At 35.3% G+C, this 20,407-nt stretch overlaps 2 long non-coding RNA genes across 2 annotated transcripts; both read right to left on the bottom strand.

The window, feature by feature from the left end:
* Positions 1–3,576: 3,576 nt before the first annotated feature.
* On the bottom strand, positions 3,577–6,312 carry LOC107802065 (uncharacterized). The gene is made up of 3 exons (XR_001651763.2): positions 6,113–6,312; positions 5,578–5,630; positions 3,577–3,624 (listed from the first exon to the last, which is right to left on the bottom strand). It is a non-coding gene; the product is annotated as an uncharacterized LOC107802065 (long non-coding RNA).
* An 11,961-nt stretch (positions 6,313–18,273) lies between these two features.
* LOC142182541 (uncharacterized) lies at positions 18,274–19,358 on the bottom strand. The gene is made up of 2 exons (XR_012711345.1): positions 19,213–19,358; positions 18,274–18,444 (listed from the first exon to the last, which is right to left on the bottom strand). It is a non-coding gene; the product is annotated as an uncharacterized LOC142182541 (long non-coding RNA).
* Between the last annotated feature and the right edge of the window lie 1,049 nt (positions 19,359–20,407).

Below are 20,407 nucleotides of genomic sequence, written 5' to 3'. Positions count from 1 at the left end.
AAACATGAGCACTAGAAGGTTTATCTATCCTCGCATGCATAATATTTAAGCCAAATATATGGCTTAAGAGTTATGGAAAGCCTCTTTGGTTCTGAATCAACTTCAATTACAGAGTCTGGGACAATTGGTAGACTTAGCTAATCATCCAGCTCAAAGGATGTCACGACCCAAATCGAAGGGCCGCGATAGGCAACCGGTGCCTTACTCAATCAAATACCAACGTAATGTATCTTTATTGTTACATCATCATGGGTAAATGGACCAGAAGGGCCGTCATGAGATAACCGAAATAAAACACAAGGGAATAATAGACATAGGACGACCAAATAGGCAATTCCAAAGTAAATTGAGTGTATTAACACCTTTCGCTGAGCTGATAGCCTACTAAGAGGACTTTCAACATGTCTATCGGAACCTGCAATCATGAAACGCAGCGCCCCCAGGAAAAAGAGACGTTAGTACGAATAATGAACTGAGTATGAAAGACATTATATAAAAGACATGAAAGAAACATAGAGTAAAGGACTCAACCTATAAGTGTGAATAACTTTGTAAATCATAAAATATTTATAATGTCATGCATAAGTATATGCGTACATAACATCATCAAGCCTCTGAGGGCATCCCATCATATCATCTCAGCCTTAGTGGGCGAAATCATCAACGTATACCAACCTATTAGGAGGTTGTGCATATATAACTCCATAACCTTTCTCCATACCATATATACATATAATATATGCGTATATAATGCCATATGGTTAATTTGCCTTTGGTTAATTGTCACACCCCAAACCTAGGGAGACATGGCTGGTACTCGGTGCCGCACTGGCCTGAGCGAACCACTTTGCAACTCTTTTTTTCTTTATAACTATCATGGGCTGACATGGCCACAACTCGTAATGTATAACTATAGGGGGCAACACTGTATTACTGAACCATATTTCTTAAACATGAACACATATGGGCCATCAAGGCCTCTAACATACTATACAAAATGAACCTCTGTCTATAAAGCCTCTAAGATTATTTGACATCAAATGGGACAGGGTACCAGCTTACCCATAAGTCTATAGCAAAATTCTGACACAATGACTCAGAGACTCGGCTGCACTCCGAATGAGGTGGAGTCTTACCGATCCTTTGCTAAAGCCAATCTCGTCAATTATGAGGGCTCGTCAAACTGATTTTCCATACCTGCAGGCATGAATGAAGCGTCCCTAAGAAAAGGACGTCAGTACGAATAATGTACTGAGTATGTAAGGTGGAACTAAAACAAAATGTCAACATTAATTAAAGACATATAAGGGTCAACCTGAATCTTTGAAGTGCCACTGTATATGCATACATATTATACTTATATATATGTATGTATATATATATATATATATATATATATATATATATACTTCTTCTCCTTGAGACTATCTCTATTATCCATATCGTATGATGCATGACTGTCCCAACTGATCAGTGGTAACTGCCCAACCGGCCGTAGCACGGTAGTAAATGCATGAATGCCCGACCGACCTTAGCTCGGTGGTGAACGTATAACTGTCCAACCGACCGTAGCTAGATGGTAAATGAATATGCATGACTGCCCAACCGGTGGTAAATAATGATACATAACTGATCAACCTCTGGTAACTGCCCGACCGACCATAGCACAGTGGTAAATGCATGTATCACTATATTATAAACATTAACATATTTATCAAATACCTCAACCACAAACATGCTGTGAATGTCCACCACCAATTAGAATCACAATCAAACACTAAGTTCAAAAGGCAAGTTCTCCTTTTCCATAGTATTTCAATTTAATACTTTTGACTAATTGTCGGAGCTTATGCTAAAAATAGTATTTTTTTTAATATTAGAAAATTCAAGATCATCTTCATACATTGTAAGCTTCACCTTTTTCTTTTTATTGATAATTAGCTCGGGAGATATACCTTCTTTTCTTAAGTCAATTGCTTATGAAAGTCACTGAAAGGAAAATTAGTCTTGCAAGAACATATTACTAACTGAAACTATCTTTGGCAACCAACAGATAAACAATAATAGCTGAAGATTATTCTTTGTGTGGACATAGTACAGCAGTTGACAAACACTTTCTTGTATTTTAAAATCTTCTGTTAGAACAAATTAATCGTGATTGTAGGTGCATATGTCACTTATATTATGAACACTAATATCTTTATTATATACCTCAATAGGGAACTAGATACGTACTTAGACATGCTTGAATATTACTTTAAGGAAATGAATAACATGGACATCCTTAACTGCTAAGAGTAGAACCATTTACGGAATATCATTATGTTTATGTATCGTCACTTGGATCATGCCAAAAGTAGGAAGGATTAGCCTTAACGTACCTGGAGTAGGGAAAATTCGTATGATATTCACGAGAAAGATTGCACTGATTTCCTTATAATTGCAAAATCTCACGTTGCTTTGAATGGTTGAAGAACTTATCTTGGTTATGTGACTTACATTAATAACACACAAACATACTTAGCTGCCATTGAAAATTTTATTAGCTGGGGAGATAATTGAGTGAAATCTATTACTACTTTAATTCCAGTTGTAAAAGAACCTGTCACTAAGTTTTGATAAAATTTTCTTCTTAATCATTCCTTATTCTCATTCTGTGTGTGTTTATTCCTACGAATTTTTTTTTGAAATTGATAGATAATATAGCAAGAGGAGAGAAAGTGGACTTACATTTAAATGAATATATGACTCACATATCTAATTTGCCACATTTCACAGGACTTTAAGAGTCATCTAAATGTTAAGGAAGGGGCTACCACATTTTTGCCTTTTGGTCTTATCCAAGATTGTTAATTAATTACCCCCTAAGTTTCATTAATTAGTTAATTCCTTCATTAACCAATTATCCACATAATTAAAAATTATCTCAAATTACTTAAAATGCTTCTTACTTTTAACACACTTTATATACCCTACTATCATGGTCATGTGTATCATATAAAATAAATATATACACTATTATTTCAGTAAAATGTCCATGTAAAACTACATATATTTTCTCAACTTATAATTTTCCTAATCTCATATAAAGAATACAAATTTTCGTACGGTTAATTATTGAAATGGTAAAAAGATAACCTCTTTTCATGTGAGAAAATGATTTCTATCTTACAATAAAGAAAATGTCATGACCCAAACCGATGGGCCGCGACGAGTACCTGAGTCTTAGCTGTCAAACACCCCTAAACATGCGTCTAAGATAGGAACCTGAATAACATCTGCTGCATTACGAAAATAATATACGTGAAAGAAACCTACCATCAAGGCATATGTACGTATACAAGCAAAATACAGTGGGTGAGCCGGCAGGGCAGACAACTATACATCCAAAACTGAAAGCCGTCAATACTACATACAATCCAATTAGACATATTGTCTATAGATCTCTAATAGAAACATAACTGTATAAAGACGGGATTGAGCCATGTCATACCCATATAAATATATATATATATACAAACGTATCATACCAAAATCAAAAGCAGCTCTGAATCAAGTAGAGCACACCAACTCTCACTGATCAGGGATCCTAAGGAGGGGGACCGTCAACTTGCCTACCTGCACCTGCGGGCATGAAATGCAGGCCCCGTGAAATAGAGCGTCAGTACGAAAAATGTGCTAAGTATGTAAGGCATGAAAATAAGTAAATAAAAGACATAGATGAAACATGGAATACAAAAATACCTTTTAATCTGAATAACTCTGTAAATTTTGAAACGTTTATAATATCATGCACATGCGTATAAATGTCGTGCCATGCATAGGTATGGGTGTACATAATATCATCAAGCCACTGAGGGCATCCCATCATATCGTCTCGGCCACTATGGGCAACACATCAACATATACCAGCTGATCAGGTGGTGGTGCGTATATAACGCCATAACCTCTTCCCATATCATATATACATATACATACATATATACGCATATATAACGCCGTTTGAATCATATTTCACCCATTGTGGGCAACATCATTATCACATACCAGCTGATCAGGTGGTGGTGCGTATATAATACCGTAACCTTTTTCCATATCTCATATACATATATTTACATATATACGCATATATAATGCCATCTGGTCATGAGTCAATGCACATCAATGCACATGTATAAATGAGTGAAATGCATGCAAAATACATAATGATCTCGATATTCCTTCCAGATAAACTTTTCTAACTGCTAATATTTTCATAGGGAATAATTCTCATAGGGAATCAAGAATATAGACACTCCTAATATTTTTATGAATAGAGTAATTTATAGAAAACTCTGTATTTGCTCGTTTCTTCAGTATAATTTGGACCATACCAAAAGAAAGAAGAGAGGACCTTAACATATCTGGATTAGGAATAACTCCATATAATTATCCCGTTGGAAACCTTCGTGGATTGAACTTAGATCCAAAAATTGAATTTAAGAATCGACGTTTGGCTTAAATGCCAACGTAACGAATTGATACAATTTTGGAGTGAGGCTTGGACGCTTGGTGAGCATGAAAATGCTTCTGCTTTTCACTTAACAGAATGTAAAATGGTTATGTTTATCCTAAGTGACATGTTTTGATCTCTCTTTTTGATTCATAAAGCTTAAAACAAAGTCTTGATAAGACTTTGAAATTAAGCTTTTGACACATGTAAAGCTTCGATAAATGACTCACCTTATGCTAAATGGGGGATGCCACGTTCCTCCTTGGGGTGATTTTAATTTATCCACTTATTAGTTAATCAGGTAATGTTTCGTTACCCGATAATTAATTTATTACCCGCATAATTTAAAAATTATCACAAATTACTTAAAATTCTATTTATTTTCAAAATACTTCATATGTATTTTATATATTACACTACAGTAATCATATGGTACCTTGCATGGTACTAATTTATAATTATCTGATATTATCGCTCGACCCGTATTTTATTCCAAATTGGTCATTCCCAATGAAACCCGTTTTCGTTAATCCGTGTATCCCTTTATCCTTCATAACACTTATTCATCGCTTGTTATAAATAGCGTAAGTAACGTCAAGATGATCTCATCCCCGAGTCTATGTCGGTTAACTTGAAAACGAAATTTTACATACGAAATGCGAGATGTAACAAAAAATCTCATAAACTTTCTATATTATATTTGTGTATAATTTAAAGCATATTCGAAAGTAGTAATATTTATAACTATTTAAAATCATATTTTTCAAACTATTTTTTTCTTTACAAAAATGTTCACTCAAAATACCATATCAAATATATATATATATATATATATATATAACGGTATCAAAGTTGTTAAACTTACAGGGTATAATATTAATATCATGAAATAAACTTTATCAACTTATGTATTTTCTGAGTCCCATGAACAAATGATATAATATTAGGACACATGGAGAATTAGGAACATAGGCACACCTAGTACTTCTAAGAATAGATTAATTTATGAAAGTTGCGTGTTTTCTCGTTTCGTTTGTATTATATGGGATCATGCCAAGAGGAAAGAAGGGATAGCTTTAACATACCTTTGTAGTTTACTTAACCACACGATGTCGGTTCAGCCTGTTAGTATTTCAATCTACAATAAACCATAAGGGACCATTGTTAAGCTTACGGAAGCAAGAACTCAACACAAATGAGCGACTAGCCTGTCTACGAAATGTTGGACAACACTTCCCCTTATTCTTTTCAGTTTTCTCAAATCAAATAACAAGACTATAATTTCCAGAATGTCAACAAACATATATATCAATATCTAACCTCATATTCATTATAATACATCACCAAAACATTCCACGCCATCTCACCCAACAACCAAGTTCTAATTTGCACTTTTCCAAGCCTTCTCTTCTTCCAAACACATCAACAACAATAGCAATAGTATTCTTAAGTTATTTCTACTGATTTTCAGCCATAAAACATCAAGAATTCAACTCCAAAATAGTCCAACAACTATAATACTTCAATATGAAGTTCAATCTACTTCACAAGTTTTCTTTATCTAATCAACTAGATATATATAGATGATCTTAAATGCATATAGGAGAAGTTAAACCTTACCTTGACAGCAAGAATACTTGTCCAACTAAGTTTTACTTCAAACTCAAATAACATCTTTACCCCAAACAATAAAGTAGAGAAATAACTAGGTGATCTTTATCTTCCAAGAGAGAAATTACCATACTGACTTGTGGATTTTGTCTTGAGCCCTAGGGTAACTTTGAGAGAGGTTTTGGGATGATATTTTGGAGCTTCTTTACATTGTAATGGAGAGAGATATTATGAATTATTATCTAAGTGAAATAGATATATATCCATGTATATATGGCCCACTAATGAGCTTGGGCAGATAGGTCTTGGGCAACCCCAAAACATGCCCGTCTCTATCCTTTCCCTTTCCCTTTTAATTTGGGCCATACATTCTAAGTAGGTGATGCAACTAATGTGGGCTTTTTTTTCCATTCTAAAATATGTGTCTCATCCTCGTTACATAATTTAGACATGTGTCGAATAGCTCAAGCAAGTAGGACGAATAGTAGTTTGGTGAAGCAGGCACGTGGGGTAAGCAAGCAGCTCATTTATTTGTCCAAAATCTCCTTTCTCACGTTTAAATGCATTCGTCCTTAACCTAGTCATTTGTATCTTGAACAAAAATACGGGATGTAATATCATTAGATTAATTTACATACTTTTAAAGATGATCTCATTTTTGAGATTACATCAATTGACTTACGACGCACTTTTGCTTACAAAAATATGGGGTCTAACAAAGGATATGTAGGATAATCTAGATAATCACTAGGCTCAGGTGAACAAGGAATGACACGATCTACACATGAACAAGGTTGTGTTGGGACTGAAGTGATAGGCTCTCTAGTATGCCTTTGAATTACAACAAAGAACAAATTATCAACCGTATATAAATGCACCTTATTGCCTGTCACACCCCTTTTTACCCCTCCAAGAGATAAGTGTAAAATGTTATAGATTGTGGGTTAAAGAGCTTTTCCAATTAAAGTGACAAATTTGAAGTAGGGATTATTTTATCTACAGAGTCGCCACTTGGAATTGATTTCTACAGGTGTTCCAAGTCACCTTTTATTTGAATCCCTATTCAAAGGAAGGTTTGACTCTATTATTATTGGTATGCGAAAACAAAGTCCGGGTAAGGAATCTGTTGACCGGGGAAAAGGTGTAAGGCATTCCCCGAGTCCCGTGGTTCTAGCACGGTCGCTTTATTGACTATATTTGGCTTGAATTAAACTTGGATAAACTGTGGTTTATTTGATTTTTATGCTTTTCTTATGTCCGTTTTTATTTATCTTTTAAAAAAAATTAAAGAAAAGATTTGAATAATAATCTACAACTTAACTAATGAGAAAAAATTATTGTTATGAGTACTAATTTAAAAGATGAGAGTAATGAGAGAAAATTATCAATTGACATTGCTTAAAACTAGTAAGATGTGGGCTTGTCTTGACATTGAATGAGGCAGCCCACTGTTGGGTTGATGAAGTCAAATGGGCTCATGTCCAAGACAAAATCTAAAAGCCCATATGCTTTTGGACTTTAAATTTGCAGATATAGCCTTTTAAAGCTATGTTACAGATTTAGCCATATCTTGCTATTTGCAATCCGTAACCAACTATTTACAAAAATAAATTTACAGATTGTCTTTCTAATCTACAACTTAACTACCTTACTAAATAAGTATTTTTTAAGAGATAAAAAAAAAGATTATTGGGACTCTAAAATATAATAATAATAATAATAATAATAATAATAATAATAATAATAATAATAATAATAATAATAATAATAATAATAATAATAATAGAAACTTAGCTTTGTGACAACAAAGGGACAAACATGGCTACAAGGGTTCAAATTTTAATATATATGCTCCTTTCAGACAACCAAATTCCTATGAAATTATATCTAATGCTTTGCAAAAATAAAAATAATTAAAGATGCTTAACACAATTTAATTAACTAACATATCGTTATAACATTATCAAACATTCAAGAGCATATAAAAATGAATTACAATAGAACGATAAAACTACTAATATTTTCCAGCTTCATTATCTTTCATTCCAACTTGATTTTATTAGTTTACAAGGTCCGAAAATTACCTGGACAACAGAAAGAAGAACAAATACAGCAGAGTCAGCTCTTTCCAAACAGCAAAACAATTAAACGGGCAGCAACAACAACAAAAGACAGCGACAACCGGCAGATTCAAACCCAAGAAAATAAACTAGAAATACCCCAGCAAAACAGTACAATTATGTAACTCTAGAAAAATCTTTCAAGACTACTCTATTTTCCTTAAACAAGTTTTTCACTTAAGAATCAACTCACAAAAGCTGCTAAGGGATATTATAGCTACTGATATTTTCTCTTTTTTGTGTGTCTAGAGCTCTCTCAGTAAGATGGAGTGTCCTCCTATATATCAAAACAATCAGCTATTTCAAAAAAATTAAAAAATCAATCTTTTTGACATATTTTTCTACAAAATCTGCTCTTAAATTCAAAATGCCAGACTTTCTGGTTCAAATCTTGTGAAGTATTTCAAATAAAATCTGCTCTCCACTATTCAAAGACAGACTTTTATTCAAACACTGTCCAAAGGTTTACATTTTCTTACCAAAAAATTTGACTTTCGAGTGTTGTACTTAAAGAGTCTTGAAGCAGTAAATAAAAAACCAAACAAGTACCATATACTCTTAAGTATTTTTCACTACCTCACTTTTATCAACACAAAACTATTTTACTACTTCAACAAGTGCAAAAAACAGAAAATTTAACATTTCAAACTTCAAATACTATAATTAATAATAGACAAAAATAAAATCTGAAAAAATAAAAATAAAATAGAAAAAACAGTCACAAAAGAATAGGATTTTTTCCATTTTATAATTCAAGTGGCCGAAAAAATGGTGGTATGCTCAAAGAGGGTGTTTGGGGAGGTCGCCGGAATTTGGCCGGATTTTTGTCGCCGGATTTTCAGGGTAAAATTGGCATCAATAGCTAGGTCTTGGGGAGCTCTATCCATTGATGTAGGTATTGTGGTGCGGTAGTGGTTGTAGTTTCAAGAATTTGGGCAAAAAAGTGACGGAAAAGTTTCCTAGATCTAAGATTCAAGGAGTTTGAAGGATTTGGTTTGGAGATATGGAAAGAGGAAGTTGTGGAGATTACATGGTGTGAATTTGGAGGTGGTCCGCCGGCGGCGGAGATTTTCGGCCGGCGGCGGTGGGCGGAGCTGGGGCGACGTAGAGGGAGTGAAGAGAGAGAGAAGAGAGAAGAAGGAGAAAAGAATTATGGGTGAAAATGAGGATAATTTTCAGATTTTTGAGGCTTTAAATACCTAAGCCAAAAGTGAATGAGATCCATTGGATCAAGATGGAATGGATGGGTATGATTTGATCTTGTTTCATTTAGTGAAACGACGTAGTTTTGAGGCAAAACTATGTAGTTTCAGACCCTTTTAATGGCAGCCCTTTATCTTGCACTCTTGGACACTTTTTCTTTCAAATTTGGCCAAATTTCTTCCTTAATCCTACTTATTAAACTAATTTTACAAAAATAAATTAATTAAATAACTTATTCTAATGATCAATTAACTAGATTAATTCACCAACTGAACATCTAGTTAATTCTTAAAATGCACAAATGAAGAAAGAACTATTTTTTAGTATTTTATGATAGGAAATATGCAATTAAAGTCACAAAAATTGAGAAAAATAATTAAAATAACAAAACACTAATAACTTTAGGAGGTGTTAAAATAGTGCAAAAATTTGGTGTTCACAGCTGCCCCTCTTTGCTCGAGAACATGAAGAGTTTTCGTGCAAAGAAAAGTGAATGCCATAGCTAATTTTTGCTCACATGTCACTCCAATGGAAGCAATTTTTTTTTTTTGAAAAAAAAGGTGACCGAACCTTGCCTCCGAGGCTGCCTACATATCCTTGGCTATAAAGGAATCAAGTCAGTGTAGTTCTGGAAAAATTTGGTAGCTGGGACTATTGTTGCTGTTGTTGTCGCTGTTGCTGTCGCTGTTACTCGCTTCTTACATCAAAAAGAAAAAGAGAAGAGTACTATATATGTCTGCAAACTAAGAGTACAAAATTCCTATCTATGCATCTTCTGGAGTCAAATCTTGATTCTTGACCTGCTCGCTTGCGTTGACCTTAGATTGGATTTTGATACTCTTTGAAGAAATGATTATGACTCAATTTCAGTTGCTTTCTTTCCTGATCTGAAATTGAGAAGATGAATCTTGAGAAGCTGGGTTACTGACACATTGTCAAAGTTAACTCCTACTATCCTGTGATCGAAAAACTTCTTCCTTCTGATGAGAAATTGAAACTGCAAGCTTTAATCTTCACTTGTGCTATACGGCCGAGCCTGCAAAACCATCAAAAACGAACAAAAAAAAATTTTCTGCCCCAGTCTGGCACTAGAAAAATATTGTGAGTTATTAGAGAAATCTGTAAATTGTCTAATTTATTGAAAAGGCAGACAGAAATAGTGGTATAAACTAGCTAAAAGAGATAAAGTTTGGTAACGAATGATTGTGTAACCAGGGATCGGTATCCCGTACTACTGAAAGAAAATGTAATCAGGGGCTGGTACCTTTTCTTACTAGAAGGAAATAGAATCGAGTGTTAGCACCAAGTATTATTGATAAAGTGGTGAATCCTTTTAGGTGAAAAAAGGTTCGATCTGAGTTAAACTGTATTAAACAACCTAAGCGAAGATTACTTCTACCCGGAACTACGAACTGGATCCCCCTAGGTGAAACGGTTCTACCTGGGTTAAGCTACGTAAAACACCCTGAGCGAAGAGTACTTCTACCCAGAAACTAGGAGCTGGATCCCCTAGGCGAAACGGTTCTACCTGAGTTAAGCTACGTAAAACACCCTGAGCGAAGAGTAATTCTATCGAAAACTATGAGCTGGATCCCTCTAGGCAAAACGGTTCTACCTGGGTTAAGCTACGTAAAAGCAACCTGAGCGAAGAGTACTTCTACCCAGAACTATGAGCTGGATCCCCAAGGTGAAAATGTTCTACCTGGGTTAAACTAATATAAAACAACCTGAGTGAAGAGTACTTCTACCCGGAACTATGAGCTTGATCCCCCTAGGCGAAAAGGTTCTACCTAGGTTAAGCTGCATAAAATAACCTGAGCGAAGAGTACTTCTACCTGGAACTATGAGCTGGATCCCCCTAGGCAAAACGATTCTACCTGGGTTAAGCTACATAAAACACCCTGAGCGAAAAGTACTTCTACCCGGAAACTATGAGCTGGATTCCCCTAGGCGAAAAGGGTCTACTTGGGTTAAGCTAATGTAAAACAACTTGAGCGAAGAGTACTTCTACCCGGAAACTATGAGCTGGATCCCCCTAGGCGAAATAGTTCTACCTGAGTTAAGATGCGCAAAACAACCTGACCGAAGAGTACTTCTACCCGAAACTATGAGCTTGATCCCCCTAGGCGAATCGGTTCTACCTGAGTTAAGCTGCGTAAAATAGCCTGAGCGAAGAGTACTTCTACCCGGAATTATGAGCTGGATCCCCCTAGGCGAAAAGGTTCTACCTGGGTTAAGCTACGTAAAACACCCTGAGCGAAGAGTACTTCTACCCGGAAACTATGAGCTGGATCCCCCTAGGCAAAATGGTTCTACCTGGGTTAAGTTGCGTAATACACCCTGAGCGAAGAGTACTTCTACCCGGAACTATAAGCTGGATCCCCCTAGGCGAAATGGTTCTACCTGAATTAAGCTACGTAAAACACCCTGAGCGAAGAGTACTTCTACTCGGAATATGAGCTAGATCCCCCTAGGTGAAAAGGTTCTACCTGGGTTAAGCTATGTAAAACAACCTGATTCTATGAGCTAGATCCCCATAGGTGAAAAGGTTCTACCTGAATTAAGCTACGTAAAACACCCTAAGCGAAGAGTACTTCTACTCGGAATATAAGCTGGATCCCCCTAGGTGAAAAGGTTCTGCCTGTGTTAAGCTATGTAAAACAACCTGAGCGAAGAGTGCTTCTACCCGGAACTATGAGCTGGATCCCCATAGGTGAAAAGGTTCTACCTGTGTTAAGCTGCGTAAAACCAACCTGAGCGAAAAGTACTTCTACCCGGAACTATGAGCTAGATCCCACAAGGTGAAAAGGTTCTACCTGGGTTAAGCTATGTAAAACAACCTGAGCGAAGAGTACTTCTACCCAGAACTATGAGCTGGATCCCCTAGGAGAATAAGGTTCTACCTGGGTTAAGCTACGTAAAAATAACCTGAGCGAAGAGTACTTCTACCCGGAACTATGAGCTGGATCCCCCTAGGCGAAAAAGGTTCTACCTGGATTAAGCTACGTAAAAATAACCTGAGCGAAGAGTACTTCTACCCGGAAACTAGGAGCTGGATCCCCCTAGGCGAAACGGTTCTACCTGGGTTAAGCTACATAAAAATAGGAGGTGTGAACAATAGTGATGTATGCCGAAAGTAAAAGAAAAATGGAGATTTTAAGGAGCTTACGTTTGGTGACATTCCTTCTTTTAAAATCACCATTCTGCATGCTTTATTCCTGTTTCAAACAAAGAATAATATGAGAGTTTTCAAAGTGGTGGTTGGTTTTGTGGCCTTGATTGTTTTGATCACTTGATCTCAGCCCTTTCAACTGAAACTGGTTGCTTCCTGAATACTGATTGCCTTTCTGACTCTGGAGAAACTCTAGCTTATCTAGACTTTGTCATGATGATTGGTTGGTGGAACTCAACCTTTTAGACTTTATCTTGCCTTCGTAGGCCTTTTCCTTCTGATGTCTCTTTTTTTTCTTCTTTTTTTATATTCTTTTTTTTTCATCATTTTTCTTGTTTTCTTTTCTTCGGAGCATTGGGGAACTTTCGGTTCCTCAAACTTTGCTGCAACGGCTAGTCGCGTGGGACTTAAACTTTTCCAATTTTATTTCGCCCTTCGTTGGCCTTTCTTTTCTGGCTTCTTTCTCCCAACTTCAAATTCAGAGCATTTGGAATGCCTTGGATTTTTTCAACTCTTTGCCGAGACGGTTAGCCACGTGGGACTCAACCTTTTCAACTTCATTTGCCTATATAGGCACTCCATTTGATTTTCTCTTTCCAACAGTTTTGATTTCGAAGCATCGGCCGCCATGGCTAGTCGGGGTCGACTTGATGCCCGTACGAGGCTGGGTGCCTTTCTGCATATTAGCTCGCGCTAAATGAGAACCCTATAAATAAGTCTTGCCATCCTTTCTTTGTCTTATTTTCGGAAAAGTGTTAGACCGAAAAGGATTCAAAGAAAACAAACAATGGAATGGAGAATGAGTTTAAAACAAGAAGTGTCCCTTTTGGGGAAAGGAAAGAAGGACTTATCTGGAGTACATGCGGACTTCAATGAACATGACATGACTTTTGGACTAGATTCCTGATCTGTGTAAACCGTCCGACTCTCAGAAATTCATCACAATTTTTTCCTCAAAATCGAGAAACCTTTCCAGGACTCTGTCAGTGCCGATGGCTGTAAGGATCTTTCGATCAGGGGCGCCCTTTGCGGGTTTTCACGATCTGACCTCTCTTATTTTTCTTCTTGCCTTATAGTGTTCTTTACGAGTTTTCACTAACAAGACTCTCTTATTTTTCATTTCTCTTCTTACCATCGCCTCATGGTGCCCGTGTGAGTTTTCACCAATAAGACTCTCTCATTTTATTTCTCTCATTTTTATTGCATCGGATCCAAGTAGTCGTATTCTCCGATCCTTGAACATTCTCACCGATTGATCGGAAGGACTTGAAAGGATTTGGGTAAAAATGATTTGGATCAAATTACAACTTTGGAACCATTCAGGCTGGATCATCGCCGGACCATTACAACATCTGCCCCAGTTCCACTTTTGGGGGAATTTGAATTTTTATTTTGGTGTGACTGAACCCCAGAGAGAGGTTGCCTACGTATCCTTTCGGAATCAAGTCGAACGTAGTTCAGGGAACTTTTTTTTTTCTTTCGTTATTTTGTTTTGTTTTGTTTGCTCTTTTTTCCCCTTTCCTTTTACTCTTTTATTGTTCTTTTTCTTTGTCTTTTCTTCCTCTTTTTTTTTGTATTTTTTTTCTTTTTTTTTTATTTCATTTTTCAATAACACTTTCAGGTTCCAAAGAGGGTGTTCAAAGAATGGGAGCCGGCTCAAAGGATTTGCAAAGCGTTGATAGTGTTTGGTTAGCGAGAATGAAAGCCTTCGTCATCCCAATTGGACAATATTAGCACTATATGGAGGATCCAACATAGTACCTTTTGACTGCATTTGCATTGACAGTTATTTTAGGTATATTTCCTTCGATTTGTCCCAAGTGCGACGTACTCTTTTGGTAGTACTCTTGTTGCAATGTACGGACCTTTCCAATCCGGGAACCAATTTTCCTTCAGTTGTTCCAACTCTTTATTTTATTTCCTTAAACTTTATCTTCATTTCGATCTAATCATTGTTTCATTATTTCGAGGCCTGACAGCTTTCAGGATCTGGGCATGAAGTCCGCAAGCATGTCATGTTATTGAAATCTGCATTTAAAAGAACTAAAGAGAGAATAAGAAAAAAAATGACAAGATTAAGAAAAGAAACATTCCTGGAAAATGAAAAATTAATTTCATTTGATTTTTTGATTTTTGATTTTTTTATTTGATTTTTTTTTTTTTTAAATTTTTTGAAGATAGAAGGGTTTGCATTCGAATGTAAGACAATAAGGTAAAACATCTGGATCACACCCTGAGAAAATCCGGATGCAGAAAGGATAGCAAGACTGGCCACTAAGACTCCCATTTGATGGGAACTTTCATGCTTGGTGACCATTTTTGGCTTTTCTTCTATCTCGGCAAAGGCTGCAATGGCCTTCTGTGCCGGATCAAATTCCTCAGCTTCACAAATCATTCTGACCATTGGCCCAATGTTGTGGGCAGACAACAGATTGTTCATCACATCAGAAGCTTCTTCATCCCAAAAAATGATTCTTTCATTTTCAATCAAATCTTCAACTACCCTTTTGAGGGTCCAATGGTCCTCTGTACTGTGTCCCACTGCTCTAGAGTGGTATTCACATCTAACATCAGCTCGGTGTGAGGGGGACTCGGAGTTCGGCCATTTCGGGGCCACTGGCTGCAATAGATCTAGCATGATTAGCTTTTGGATCAAGCTTGAATACGTTTCACCAATAGGGGTGAACTGATTCTTTCTGAAAGGATCTCTTGGGCGAGGATTGTATCGGAGATCATTTGGTTGGGGATTATATGGAGCTGGGTAAGGATGTGCATTTCTGGGAGGTGGAGCTCAGTTTTGTGTATAATGTTGTGGCCGCGTGCAAGGTTGCGCGTTTCATCACTGCATACCAATAAAACCAACCACCTGAACAAAACCTGACTAATATGCTCACACCACAACCTCGTTAGTTTTGAGACATTTAACACATAGAAAATCGCACGTTGGGGATGCAATGCACCTAATAGTTAAACATTTCTATCATGTGTTTGAATGGTTGCATGTTTCATCTCGGCCTTAACTAACCTTTTAAGTATGTACCTCTTTTCTTTTATTTCTACCTCTATTTAATCACTCTTGATTTTTTTCGTCTCTGTCGTTTTTTATTTTTTTGGCATTCTCCTTTCTTTTTTTTGGTCACTCTTTTTTTTTTCTCTTTTTTTTTCTTTTCTTTCTTTTTTTTAGTTTATTTTTTCCTCAGTTAATTCTATGGTTATGATCGAATCCGATGGGGATTGCCTACGTATCATGACGCCGCATGAATCAGATCATTACGTAGTTCAGAAAAAATCAGAAATAAAGTACACAAACTAACTCTCGTTTTTTACTCATATACAAATAACTCCACGAAAGCTTCTAACAAGGAAAATGATTTTTGATTTTTTTTCTTGGTAGAAAGAAAGGATTCAAAAGAAGAAAGATTTTTTTTAGATTTCAATTTTTTATTGAATTGTTGAAAGTGAGACTTCTAAAGAAGAGCATTTTTTTTTGAAATTCGATTTTTTTTTCATTATGTTTTGGAATTGTTGAAAGAAAGAATTAAAAAAAAGATTTTTTTTGATTTTTTAAAGTTTCTTTTTTTTTGGATTTTTTTGAAATAAACACTTCTAAAGAAGAAATACAATATTTTTGAATTTCGAATATTTTTTTTTCAATTTTTGAAAGAAAAACTTCTGAAACAGAAAAAAAAATATTTTGGAATTCAACAATTTTTTTTTTTGGAATTTTCGATTTTTTCTTTTTTCATTTATTTATGTTTTTGTAATTTTTGAAGAAAAAATAAATAAATCTGATTTTGATTTTTTTTTTGTGAAAGAAAGACTTATAAAAGAAAAAAGAAGAAAATATTTTTGAATTTTGTTTTTGATTTTTTTTAAAATTGGGGTCTCTAAGAAATTATTTTCTAAAGAAGGAAGTAATGAGAAATATATTTGATTTTTTTTTTGAAAATTGGGGGCCGGAACCAATGAGGTTTGCTTACGTATCTCACATCCAATGAGAATCAGACCCGCGTAGTTCGGTAAAACTGGGTACCTTTTTTTTAATAATTCTGCTACACTAATTTTCTAAAGCCGGTCGACAATGCAAGTAATCCTTCTAAATGATGTATCAAGTAGCACATACGTGAACATGATGGTCTCAAATAAGATATCTGTCTTATACGGACCCGGCCCTTGTGCCAAGTTTCGCTAAGTCAAATGCATGTGATGCACATAGAGCGAACCTACTAGGAAAATCCGGTATGAGGTTTGTTCTCCTAGGTTTAAATCTTGGTGGAAAAGGTATCTAGACTGGCTTACTCGAGCGGACAACTCGAGCCGAGGAGGGTCAGTGTACCGGTAGCATTTCTTTCTGGCTTAACTGATGGTGCTCCCCGCCTAAAATAGGTGTGACTAAAATCCTTCACCGGGTGACAAACACCTCGGCTATCTCAAAGAAAGCGGGCTATGTCAAGCAAATGCCCAATTTTAATTCAAGAAGACTCGGAGGGGGTACGTGAGAAGACAGTTTATATGTACCATTCAAAAATATCAAAGCGGTAAAAAGCAAACAAGTGGCACATTATACCCAAATAAATCACAGTATATACAAAATTAATAAAGCCAAATAAAAGTCAACATGTACAAGCTCGAATTCTGGTTGTCCCCAGCAGAGTCGCCAGAGCTGTCACACCCCTTTTTATCCCTCCAAGAGATAAGTGTAAAATGTTATGGATTGTGGGTTAAAGAGCTTTTCCAATTAAAGTGACAAATTTGAAGTAGGGATTATTTTATTTACAGAGTCGCCACTTGGAATTGATTTCTACTGGTGTTCCAAGTCATCTTTTATTTGAATCCCTATTCAAAGGAAGGTTTGACTCTATTATTATTGATCAGCGAAAACAAAGTCCGGGTAAGGAATTCTGTTGACCGGGGAGAAGGTGTAAGGCATTCCCTGAGTCCCGTGGTTCTAGCACGGTCGCTTTATTGACTACATTTGGCTTGAATTAAACTTGGATAAACTGTGGTTTATTTGATTTTTATGCTTTTCTTATGTCCATTTTTATTTAGTTTAAAAAAAAAATTAAAGAAAAGATTTGAATAATAATCTACAAGTTAACTAATGAGAAAAAATTATTGTTATGAGTACTAATTTAAAAGATGAGAGTAATGAGAGAAAATTATCAATTGACATTGCTTAAAACTAGTAAGATGTGGGCTTGTCTTGACATTGAATGAGGCAGCCCACTATTGGGTTGATGAAGTCAAATGGGCTCATGTCCAAGACAAAATCCAAAAGCCCATATGCTTTTGGACTTTAAATCTGCAAATATGGCCTTTTAAAGCTATGTTACAGATTTGGCCATATCTTGCTATTTGCAATTCGTAGCCAACTATTTACAAAAATAAGTTTACAGATTGTCTTTCTAATCTACAACTTAACTACCTTACTAAATAAGTATTTTTTAAGAGATAAAAAAAAGATTATTGAGACTCTAAAATATAATAATAATAATAATAATAATAATAATAATAATAATAATAATAATAATAATAATAATAATAATAAAAACATAGCTTGGTGACAACAAAGGGACAAACATGACTACAAGGGTTCAAATTTTAATATATATGCTCCTTTCAGACAACCAAATGCCTGTGGAATTATATCTAATGCTTTGCAAAAATAAAAATAATTAAAGATGCTTAACACAATTTAATTAACAAACATATCGTTATAACATTATCAAACATTCAAGAGCATATAAAAATGAATTACAATAGAAGGATAAAGCTACTAATATTTTCCAGCTTCATTATCTTTCATTCCAACTCGATTTTATGAGTTTACATGGTCCGAAAATTACCTGGACAGCAAAAAGAAGAACATATACAACAGAGTCAGCTCTTTCCAAAATCAACAGCAAAACAATTAAATAGGCAGCAACAACAGCAAAAGACAGCGACAACCGGCAGATTCAAACCCAAGAAAACAAACTAGAAATACCTCAGCAAAACAGTACAATTATGTAAATCCAAAAATATCTTTCAAGACTACTCTATTTTCCTTAAACAAGTTTTTCACTTAAGAATCAACTGACAAAAGCTGCTAAGGGATATTATAGCTACTGATTTTTTCTCTTTTTTGTGTGTCTAGAGCTCCCTCAGTAAGATGGAGTGTCCTCCTATATATCAAAACAATCAGCTATTTCAAAAAAAATTAAAAAATCAATCTTTTTGACAGATTTTTCTACAAAATCTGCTCTTAAATTCAAAATGCCAGACTTTCTGGTTCAAATCTTGTCAAGTATTTCAAACAAAATCTGCTCTCCACTATTCAAAGACAGACTTTTATTCAAACACTGTCCAAAGGTCTACATTTTCTTACCAAACAATTTGACTTTTGAGTGTTGTACTTAAAGAGTCTTGAAGCAGTAAATAAACAACCAAACAAGTACCATATACTCTTAAGTATTTTTCACTACCTCACTTTTATCAACACAAAACTATTTTACTACTTCAACAAGTGCAAAAAACAGAAAATTTAACATTTCAAACTTCAAAAACTATAATTAATAATAGAAAAAAATAAAAATAAAATAGAAAAAACAGTCACAAAAGAATAGGATTTTTACCATTTTATAATTCAAGTGGCCGAAAAAATGGTGATATGCCCAAAGAGGGTGTTCGGGGAGGTCGCCGGAATTTGGCCGGATTTTGGTCGCCTGATTTTCAGGGTAAAATTGGCATCAATAGTTAGTTCTTGGGGAGCTCTATCCATTGATGTAGGTATTGTGGTGCGGTAGTGGTTGTAGCTTCAAGAATTTGGGCAAAAAAGTGACGGAAAAGTTTCCTAGATCTAAGATTCAAGGAGTTTGAGGGATTTTTGAAGGATTTCTTTTGGAGATATGGAAAGAGGAAGTTGTGGAGATTACATGGTGTGAATTTGGAGGTATTTGGAGGCGGTCCGCCGGCGGCGGCGATTTTTGGCCGGCGGCGGTGGGCGGAGCTAGGGCAGCGTAGAGAGAGTGAAGAGAGAGAGAAGAGAGAAGAAGGAGAAAATAATTATGGGTGAAAATGAGGACAATTTTCAGATTTTTGAGGCTTTAAATACTAAGCCAAGAGTAAATGAATTCCATTGGATCAAGATGGAATGGATGGGTATGATTTGATCTTGTTTCATTTAGTGAAACGACGTAGTTTTGAGGCTAAACTACGTAATTTCAGACCCTTTCAATGGCAGCCCTTTATCTTGCACTCTTGGACACTTTTTCTTTCAAATTTGGCCAAATTGCTTCCTTAATCCTACTTATTAAACTAATTTTACACAAATAAATTAATTAAATAACTTATTCTAATGATCAATTAACTAGATTAATTCACCAACTGAACAGCTAGTTAATTCTTAAAATGCACAAATGAAGAAAGAACTATTTTTTTTTAGTATTTTATGATAGGAAATATGCAATTAAAGTCACAAAAATTGAGAAAAATAATTAAAATAACAAAACACTAATAACTTTAGGAGGTATTAAAATAGTGCAAAAATTAGGTGTTCACTTTGCATGCATTATGGGTTATGATGGACTGATATTGTGTATCATGTCGGATAGGAAATATCCTTTCATTGTCATATAGACTATAACTTTTCTGAGACGCCCCATATCCCAACAAAATAGACTTAATTTCTCTTGGAATAATTTATCTTGCTTCTGAAGAGTAGTTGTATTGCAAAGACAACCTATAAGCCTCATACGAGACAGGGAAGGAGCCCTACCATATAACAATTCAAAATGTGACTTATTCCCCATAATTATTAGAGTAATATAA

The sequence above is a fragment of the Nicotiana tabacum genome, chromosome 7 (assembly GCF_000715075.1).
Source record: "Nicotiana tabacum cultivar K326 chromosome 7, ASM71507v2, whole genome shotgun sequence".
Lineage (NCBI taxonomy): Eukaryota > Viridiplantae > Streptophyta > Magnoliopsida > Solanales > Solanaceae > Nicotiana > Nicotiana tabacum.
Note: the sequence above shows the minus strand (reverse complement) of the source record. Positions and strands in the feature narration are given on the sequence as shown.